We start from the raw sequence: 10574 nt of genomic DNA on the forward strand, positions 1-10574 counted from the left end.
AGCCTCTGTGTGTTCCATCTCTCCTCTCCAAGGCATCGTTGTGGCCAGGAAGGCGAAGAGTTGGCAGAGAACACCAAGGCCAGTACACATAAGCCTGGATGATAGAGTCCAGAACCCCAGCCCCACTGTGAGTCATGAATGAGTTCATGACTTGAAAGGAAGAAAGAAATTGAATCCCAGAAGAGGAAATATCTTACAGAGGTGTACTGAGAATTTAGGGAACCACAACCTTCCCAAGGCAAGAGCTATTCTGAAAAATGAAACAACCGCCCATAGGCATGTGACCTTGTGAAGGGTGTGGGTGGGGAGAAGCCATTGGAGATGAGCATAACTAGTCAGCAGTGTGGCTATCTGGCAAGACAGGCTGAGGGGAAACTGTTTATTTCATTTAAAGAAAGATTTGTTGCCTCAAGTGTTAAGCCCTGGGCTTATTTATTTGCATTTATTTCATTCTTGTCATTTCATTTGAGCTCAAATGTTTAAAGAAGATAACTGAACTCTGATGTGGAGAAATAGAGAAAGGAATTTAACTTATTTTAGGAGATTTTATGATGAACAAGAATCATCCCTGGTTTCTGATCAGATGACTGGTACATCCACACTCAAGTGCTATGGTTTTTGGACTCTGTGTGATGTGCGTGTATGTGTGTGTGTGTGTGTGAGAGAGAGAGAGTGTGTGTGTGTGTGTGTGTGTGTGTGTGTGTGTGCAAATGAGTATACATTTACTCTATGACTGTTGTAGTTCTTGTTGGTATTAAGAATTGACCTTGAAGACCCTATGAGCATTGGAGAAGGCCAACTCTCAGAAAGGTAAATGACTTCACCCTGTATTACCCAGTAAAGCAAGTATGGAAAGTGAGTAGACTCTCCATAGTCAGATTTCTAAAGGCTCCTAGCCCTCAGAACAGTACATGACAGGATTTCACAGGCCTTCATAGGAGTACAGATTTGCATGTAAATGTCTCTAAGGAAGAAAGAAAGAAAGGAAGAAGGAAGGAAGGAAGGAAGGAAGGAAGGAAGGAAGGAAGGGAAAGAAAGAAAGAAAGAAAGAAAGAAAGAAAGAAAGAAAGAAAGAAAGAAAGGAAGGAAGGAAGGAAGGAAGGAAGGAAGGAAGAAAGGAAAGAAAGAAAGAAAGAAAGAAAGAAAGAAAGAAAGAAAGAAAGAAAGAAAGAAAGAAAGAAAGAAAGAAGGAAGAAATCACCTCCAAGCCAAAGCGGTGTGTGCCTTTCATTCCAGGCCTTAAGCTGAAGCGGAAGTTATGAGTGTGTGGCAGGCTGGCTACCTTTGGTTCTTGAGGGAGGGAGGAGGGGAGAAGGAAAGATACATCACCTCCAATTCCCAGTGAAAAGAGGCTCCAGACTCCCTGTCACCTTGTACAGTTAGGAGGAGCCAAAATATAAGTTTATAGACCAGGTCTTCCAGCCAGATCTCTGAAAGGGTAGTACACACAGGACCAAAGACACAAAGAGGCATGTGGGGAATGTGTGGTTTTGGTTCACAGGGACACTTTAGAAAGGAGAAGTAAGACTTCCTCTGGCCCTCCCCATCTCATTGTTCCACACCCTAAACTCCCAAGTCCCTGGACAGGTTGTTCCAGGACATATAACAATATGAATCACATTGGAATGATATGTCCATGAAGCTTCTGGGCTGTGGATCCAGCACAGTAACCATTAGACTGGTTTGACAAAGCTGAAAACCCAGAGAGAGGAAAACCTACTTCCTGAATTTTCCTGTCTCTTCCTCCACTTCTGTCTCATTCTATCTGGCTGTAGCTGGGCAGAGCAGTGTCCAAAGACCCCAGCCCTCCGTGGGTCTTTAAGACTGTTCTGTAGAAGGACATGCCAGGGCTGTATATGGATCTGGATGTTTCACAGATGATGTCCTTTGCTCTTAGCAGATAAACTAAGTTATAACTGCTAGCAAGAAGCTGGTTAACTGTAGCCATTAATCCCCAGGAGAAAAATAACAATCTCATCTGCCTGGAGGTGGATTTAGGGGACAGGATGTCTAGCCAGGCTGGTGTGAATTGACCTCTTAGGTTAGGCATCAAAAGAACAATGCTATGCCCGTTTAACAGTAAAGATAGGAGGCTAGACACCAAAGTGCCTAGCCTTGTAAATGGTGTGTATCAAAGATTCTAGAGCCGGATGTTTTTAAACAAAGGAAATGTGTCCCTGCAACAATCTGACAGCAGTCAGGAGGTTATGAACACCCCACCCCCGGGCTGGAAAGACAGCGCCAGCTGAACAGCACCACTTTGAGCAGATGGAATTGACTAGCTAGGGGGTAAAAACAATGCTTCACCCTCTGTGGAGACCAGGAGTTGACACAACTCAGGCTGGCTCGCTTTCCAGAAAGAAGCCGCAGGCAGGGCTGGAGTCCATCATCTCTGGTTCTGACCTGCTGTTGAGCAGTTGGAAAGCAGGTCCCCATTAGATCAAATTTAGGGTTCATCGGGCTGTAGATTGTATTTCTCCTCATTTGGCTGGAGATCATCTGATAAGAAGGCTTTGGTTAGAATACCCTGGTTAGCTGAGTGATTTCATCTCCTTTGACTCAGAAATGGTCCATGGGAGTTTTGTCTCTCCCAGTCCCCTCCTCTCTCTCTCTCTCTTGAGTAACTGATTGGTCAGTCTCAAAGTGTTACTGTCCCTTTCAAGCCTAGAGGTCCTGGATATTGTCTTTCTGGCACTTGTTGCGACAGTAACAGGAACCAAACGGATGTTTGTGCTTGGTTATTCTACCCCATCCTTCCTTCCTGACTGCTCTGGACTTAGCTGCTATCCTTCCAAATATGCCCAGTTTAGGATGTACCCAGCCAGCTCACTTTGGCAATTTGCTTGCCATGCTCCTTTGAGCGGATTTTCAACACCCGTAGTACAGTATCCTGGGCAATCTCAGAGACTGAGCCAAATGAGTTTACACAGGCAAGCTTTAGCAGTCCCTGGAGTTGACCCTGAACCTGACGTATTATCCTCTGGGTTGCATGCTTAGCTGAACTTCCTAGGTCTCAGGTCAAACGAGCCTCAGGGCCACACACACACACACACACACACACACACACACACACACACACACGGATGCTGCTACGGTCCTACAATGCCTTCCTTGACAAATACGCCTGTCTTTCCTTTGCTGATGGTTTCTGTGATAAGCCCTCACTGCACAGCTGGAAGTTGGAAAGCTCATTCTTAAACGGACTCTCAGTCCTGGTTTCTAAGAAACTCAGAAGTCTGCTACCATTGCCTTCAGATGTTTTTTGAGTAGCTAGTGTACCTCCATGTAATTAATCCCAAACAGGTCCAGTTCCAGCAGCCATTCACTGTATAAACATGCATTCATTGTTCCAAGCAGCCGAGTTGTTGGGGATGTGAGATGGTCTATCAGCTTCCTTGTTAAACCGGGCTGCCAGGAAGGGAGTTGGGTGACACAGGTAGGTGCCCAGGAAGCCATGGTTAGAAAAGAGAATGTCACCTGCATGTAATCCTAACTGCTTTCCCTCCATCCCTCTGAGCTCTTGGGACATCCGAGGTGATGGCCACCTGATCCTGTGCTGCAGCCAGCATATAGGCATGCCCTAACACCCTGCACTTTGTAATTCAGAGACCCATCGTCTCCAAGGCAGGAAAAGCAGTCAGCGTGTCACTAGGGCTGTCGTTTCCTTCTCTGACGGGCAGCTGCAAGCTGTGCTGTCACAGCTCTCCCTGGGGATAGGAGAGCATTAATTTAACACTCATTGATTTCATGGCATGCCCCGGAAAGTTGCTGGGATAGGGGAGCCATCAGAGATGGAGGCTTTTCAACCCACTTCATGAGCTTTTAAACCAAACCAGACTGTCTGCAGCCTGGAATAAGTTAAGACAACCCAGGCACCTGTTGTTCAATTTTCTTGGAAGGCGGACAGAACCATGTGAGGCTCTTGAAGTTTGCCAAGCAACATGCCAATTACAGAGCAGTGAACACAACTTCACGCCACATAGATCATCACATTCCCTCACCAGCGGCGTCACAAGCATTTCCTACTACTGCTGCTATCCAGGACATCTAACAGTGATTGAGCACTCAATATGCCCGCGACTAGTGTTTAGCAGTGGCACGTGCATGGTCGCGTTTAATCTCCTCAACAGTGCTACAAGAGAAGTATTTCGATCCAGCCTGGTTTTACAGATGGGGAACTGAGGGTTAATTAACTTGTCCTTGATCACTCATATGTAAGTTGTAGAACCAGGAATCTGAGAGCTCTTGTTTCCAGGGACACAGAAATGAAGCTTGGTGGAAAGAGTCCTCTCTAGCAACGGAAACTCTTTGATTCAGCAGTACATTGTTAAGGGAAGAATCCTTCCCTTTCTTGTGAATTTGGCATTCCCTAAGGAAGGCCCTAAGTTCTGGAATGTTCTGTGTAAATGGTTCTGTCCTGTTGAAGGCCTGATTAGTCACCAGGTGGCAATCAGATAGGGAAGTGACCACCCCAATAGTTGTGTGGGAGCAGGGACCAAGCAGAGCTAAAATAGGCAAGGTCACCTGATTGCCTAACAGTCTCTAGGCTCTGGGTCTCAGCTCTCTGGTTCTCTCTGAAATCCTACCCAAACCCAGTTCCCAGGGCCCTCCTCTGTTTCTCAGACAGGCCACCGGATGGCGATGCTGCATGCTGCATGCTTTTGTTTCAGTTCCGTCTGGAATCACCATGACAACTCAAGGCCTGCGACAACAGCGTAGCTATTATCAGGAGAAAAGGAAAGAGTCACCTCTGCCACCTTGGGAGTTGGAGGGTTCCTCGTGTGAGTGTTTGGCATAACACAGATCAGAGCAGCCATTCACAAGAGCCTGGTCATGGCCAGAGCACCTCTGTCGTGTGGCATGAGAAATCAGTCATGTCTTCCTCAATCTGGCGTCAGCAAGTTGCTGAAGGTCAAAATTAATTCCCCGTATTTCATACAGGAGAGAGACATGAAAAGAGATTAGTCCTGTTACAGTTAGTGGATAAAGAAATTTAGGGTGGCAGAGGGTTAATTCTGATGAAATAAAAGAGAAGACAGGCATATTAATGAGGGAAGGATGCCTGGAGATGCCCCAGCTTAGTCAGGGGTCTGTAATAGCTCCCTTAATTGGTATCTGTACTTTTACTTTATGCCCATGTGTAATAGCTACTACCTCTCTAGAGACACATAGAATTCTTTTAATGGCAAAAAGCCTTTATAACACTTTCTTTAAAAAGAAAAAAAAGTATTCTCCCCTGAAGGAACCAAAGAAAAGGTCATGGCAGAGGCTCTTGGTACCATCTTTCTCCTCCCCTGTATCTGCTGCATGCACATGTTTGTGAAACAGAAACGAACTCCCAGGTTCAAGAAAAAAGGAAGTTCACAATGCTGTGTTCTGGCTGGTTTCATCCCTGTCTCCCCAGGGAGCTTTCCTGGGAGAGTTTCACCCCTTCTCTTGGAAAGCACGCTGCACTTTCTTGACACTGGTTTTCTGAGAAGACCTTGCATGCTCTGGCATCTGGAATCTGATCTTGGCATCTTTGGCAAACACTCTGTAAAGAGGAGGAGTAAGGTAACCACCTCTTTCCACGGATCTTTGGGCAGGTATGGAGAATATAAACACAACCTGGAATGCTAGCTCTGGGCCACCGAATCAACATGTGGCTGGATGGAATTGCCAAGGTGATTTTAATGCAATTTATCACTGAACCCAATTCCAGATGTTTGTGTTTTCCAAACCCTGCAGGAAAGGCCCGTGAAGATGGGATATGAGCAAGGGAGGTGGCTATCGTTGGGGCTTCAGTGGCCTCTGGAGAGAGACTATGCTCTTCCTTATAGATCTCAATGGGCTCATGGATGACCCATGGCCCACCTCCCCCATACCACCTGAACCCTGAACAAATGAGGCTGCAAGCTGCTACTAGCAGTGAGAATGCCTGAGCCTTTTCTGATAGGCCAGGCCAGTCTCCTAGCAGGGTATGAGTCATAAGAACCTTTTCCGTACCAGACTCAGGGTATTTTCTTTCCCATGAAGTTCTGGCTTTGTATCTCCCTGCCCTGCTTCTCCTGTAGGCAGCTGCTTCTGGAAAGGATTATCTCCCAGCAGCACTGTTACGTTGGGTAGCTGATGGGCTTCGTGCTAATACCTCTTGACATAAAACATATGTGGAGGTCCAAAGTGCTCCAATGGGAGGGGGTGGTAGCATGTCTCAGCTAACGTGTGCAAATATACGCACCCACTATCCGATGCGCTGTTCTCCTCTCATTCCTCCAGTGGGAACATGGCTCTTCTTGTTTAATATTATTGTAAAATCATCACGAAGTTTCAATGGAGAAGTCTGCCTCTACCTCCTCATAGCCTTATGTGACTCCCACTGTCCCTGGGAGGGGGTGGGTATCAGAGTAGCAGAATGGTTAGACTAACCTGCCATTCATAGGTCAAGGAACAGTACTCAAAGCTATTTTAAGTCTCACAGTATCATCTGGCAGGCAGAGGTAGCATTTACCGTGGAACACTATGGAGGAGTAGATATTTGTAAGGTGTCAGTACAAGTGCTTCACATGGATTAGCCTGTCAGGTTGCATGGCCTCATCATCCTCCTGATAGTCACGTGACTCCTGAGATTCCTTTGGTAGGCTGGCCTGGGAGCCCCAAAAAAGAGCTGGGTCTTCCCTGGAGACACTGTGCACAGTTGAGGGGTCAGTGTTTTCAGCTGTGAAAGGAGTGAGGGATGTGAATATCCCAAGTGTAGATGACGCTGTTGCCTCCTGGCATCAGAATGTAGTAAAGCTCCAGAGAGAGGAGAACAAAGAGCCGTGCACATCATCACTTAGCTGTCCCTAATCATATAACAAAATGCCCCGCACAACTACAAGATGAAGAACCTGCCACCTTGAGTCAGTTACCATGTGGCGAACATCCCAAGCTAAGACCCCTCACTACTTTCAAAAGGCAAGCAGGGTCTTCTAGACCCAACCAGATTTCTGTCAACCGGGAGTATACCACATAAACCTCAAGACTAACAAAACCAGGCATGCACCAGAGATAAGCAACACAGAAAAGAGGACGTGCATAGGAATTGTAGGTAGTGGATGGAAGATGAGTTTTTTATTTAGTGCTGGGCAACCTGACCAAGTTTGTCATCGTTCCAACCCTCAGTTTCCTCGTCAGAAAAATAAAAGTGATGGAGATGCTCTGGTGTGGGAAATATTTGACACATGGGTGTGGCCTCCACAGAGGACTCAGCCCTTCTGCTGTCATTTCTAAAAACATTTACATCATTGCTCCTCAAAGGAGGATGAATCAAATCAGATCAAATATTGTAGCGGTCTTTACTCCAAAGAAAAGTTTGAGAATTAACCTATCCAGCCAACAAGGGAAGCCTGTGTCCATCCTCTAATTGCTAAAGTCCATTGAAGATATAGTTTGAGCATCCTCAATCCAAAAAGCCAAAACACTCCAAAATCTGAATCAATCTGATCGTCCACGTGACAGCACAGGTGGAACATTTCACGCTTAATGTCACATGACAAATCACAGCCAAAACAGCAAGATGCTTTATAAAAGATGTCCTACAGGCATTGCATAGAAGGTATATATGAAGCATAAATGAATGTAGATTTGGGTTCCCTCCCTACATTATAATTCACAAATATTCTACGGTCTGAAATTTCAGATACCTCTGATCCCAAGCATTTTAGATAAAAGATACTGAGCCTACAGTCCTTTTTACTTCATCTTTTGGTGGTTTTCGAATGCCCTCATCTCTTGCCCATGGACCAGATAGATCAGAACTCCTTTTATGCCTTTTATGGAAGCCAGACTAAGTTGAGTAGCTGCCAATCTTCTTCCCCCAAAGAGAAAGAGCAGAGACAGGCTGCTAGATCTTGCTGATGCCGACGCTCAGAAGGCCATCCTCAGTGTCTAATTCTCCGTAAGCAGCTTAATTTTATCTCTCCCGACACCTCCTCATGGTGCCTGGAGGAGCTGAGCAGCTGGTAGAGAATGAGTGTCCAAGAGACTGTGCCCTTCTCTGTCTTCTTTTGACCCCTGCTTCATGAGCTCTGCACCTTGAGCTCTGCTTCTTAGTAATCCTGCCAGCCTGGGTTGTTTTGATAGTTTACCCCTTTAAATGAACATCCCATGCAGAGAGATCCAGGAGCAATAGGAGAAAGAGAAGCGCCCAGATGAGCAAAGGAGGCCAAGCTGGACCTGGTATTGCCAAGATCCATGAAGCCTAAATATACTCGGCAGGCAGGTCACAGTTGCTACTTCTCTGTCTCCAGAGCCGTCTCCTTTGTCCAATGCAAATACTTGCCAGAACCAAGTATTGCTGTTGGGCTCATGAATCTGGACCAAGATGTCAAGTCTAGAAAGCCTTCTCAAGCAAGGAAGTTTTGAAAGGGGATTGAGGAGGGGAGAGACACAGTACAGAGGATCAAGGACTGCAGTGCAGAGTTTTAGGTCCTGTCTGAGAATCTGTCCACTGCTCAGCTGCTAACACTGGGATCATTCCCAGAGGTTATGAAATTTGTTTTCCAGGAAAAAACAAAAATCTAGTATGTGTGTAGTATGTGTGTGTTGCATAAAATTTCTAAATTTTGATGCAGAGGGAAGTCTTATAGTAAAATGGTAGGGAAGAGGGGCATCCTCAGACCATCAGCTAAGCTGTCTGGGTCTCTTTATTGGCTCGTTTACCATTTCTGGCAAAATGGTACTCTCAGAGACCTTGAATATCAGTATCTAGAACAAATTGTTTACCAATTACTTAAAAAAATAAAAATACCCAGGCATAGTGGCATATGCCTGTAATCTTGCACTTGGAAGGCAGAGGCAGGCAGATCTCTGAGTTCAAGACCAGCCTGGTCTACATAGGGAGTTCCAGGACAGCCAGGGCCGCAAAGTGAGACCCTGTCTTGGAAGGAAAAAATATTAATTAACTAATTAATTGAATTTAAAAAAAAATAAAATAAAAGCTTGTATGTGAAAGATCCGTTTCTAACCAGGCTGCTTGACTGTTATTGTATTCATATTGCAGCCTCCTTCAAATGTCCCCCACCCAGAATGACCTTGACCACAGTTTAATATAAGAATTCCAGGAAATTGCTGGGGGGAGGGTTGCTAACAGAGGGGATGGGCAGATTGGCGGGGTGGATAAGGCATTCATAAAGAAGCAGCTGAGCCCTCCAGAGACCTGGTTATCATAATTCCTCACAGCATGCTCCCTGAAAACTCTCCTGACCTTGCAAAGCCCTCAGACTCTCTGCTTCGGTCTCTTTGCCTGGAAGTGTGAGGTGGCTCTGCCCATCTGCCCAGGTTATAGTGAGAATAACAGAGGTCGGGAAGGCACTTTGGAAAACAAAGAGTATTCTAGCAACGTGAGCTTTTTTCCACTCTGAGGCAGGAGGACATCTGTTTGGACTGTAGGGACCTTGCCCGTTATTAGCCAGATTAAACAGGCACTTCTTCTGCTTGGCATGGCCACAGCTGCCTGCCTGCACCTGGACTGCACAGGGGGTCTTCGAGGGAGGTGGGCTTGCAGCTTACACAGCATCCCCAGGGGAGGGGAGGTTGGCACCCAGGGCCAGCTCTACCATCACCAGCTCCAGTCCCCATGGACAGGTATAGAGATGCTCTTGAAGCAAGTGGCTCTGTATTGAATCCTGGGTCATTCACCACCAAGGGAGCTTTGAGACTACCTTGAGAATTGATAGTTAGCGATTTAACATTTTTATTCTTCAGCTCTTTTCCCTCTCATTCAAGAAGGAATGAGAGATGACTTCACCCCAGTTTCGAGGGCACAACCAGACAGTCTAGGGCCATAAAGGAAATGCTCAGGACCCGGATTTGCTTGACTTGGCAGCTCTGCATTCTGAATCTTTTCTGTGTCGCTCAGAGCATCTGCTGGACCATGTTTCATCCACTTCCTATATTGTTCTATAAGGGAGGGGACAGTATGAAAAGCTATGATCATAACAGAAAGGGACCCTTGTGGGTAAAAAAGCTGAACTCAAATCAGAGCTACCATCAAGAAGAGAGACCCCTAAAGGTACTTATGGAGCTGGGTATGTGTCCCCAATGGAGGATAAGCATCGGTAATGAGAGAGATTGAAGATATGGCATTTGTGCTGCCGCAGAGTGCACACATGGCAAACAAGAAAACTAACAAATATCCTCAAGTCATAGACTGAGGTGAGTGGCAGGAGGGAATTGTACAGGGCGCTGTGAGAGGTAATACTGGGATTACAGGATCCTGCTTAGGGTGAAGGAGGTCAGGGCAGGCCTTCCCGAGGAGGATGAGAGTGTCAGGGCAGGCCTCCCTGAGAAAGATAAGAATGTCAGGGCAGGCTTCCCTGAGGAGAGTGAGAGGGGTCAGGAAAGGCCTCCCTGAGAAGACGCCATTTGAGTAGAGACACCATCCTTGCTGGAAAAGAAGTAGAGAAAGGGTTCAGAGGACCAACCATGGTATGTCTGAGGAAAAATGGGTGACCAGTGTGGCTGTAGGGTAGTAGATGAAGGTATGAGGTTATGGTAAAGACAAGGAAAGTGTGTGTGTGTGTGTGTGTGTGTGTGTGTGTGTGTGTGTGTGTGTG

General features: G+C 46.3%; 1 protein-coding gene across 1 annotated transcript in view; it reads left to right on the forward strand.

The window, feature by feature from the left end:
- Slit3 (slit guidance ligand 3) overlaps positions 1-10574 on the forward strand; it is a 591521-nt gene that overhangs the window by 483529 nt on the left and 97418 nt on the right. The window lies entirely within an intron of this gene.

The sequence above is a fragment of the Psammomys obesus genome, unplaced genomic scaffold, assembly GCF_907164565.1.
Source record: "Psammomys obesus unplaced genomic scaffold, mPsaObe1.curated_primary_1811, whole genome shotgun sequence".
NCBI classification, from domain to species: domain Eukaryota; kingdom Metazoa; phylum Chordata; class Mammalia; order Rodentia; family Muridae; genus Psammomys; species Psammomys obesus.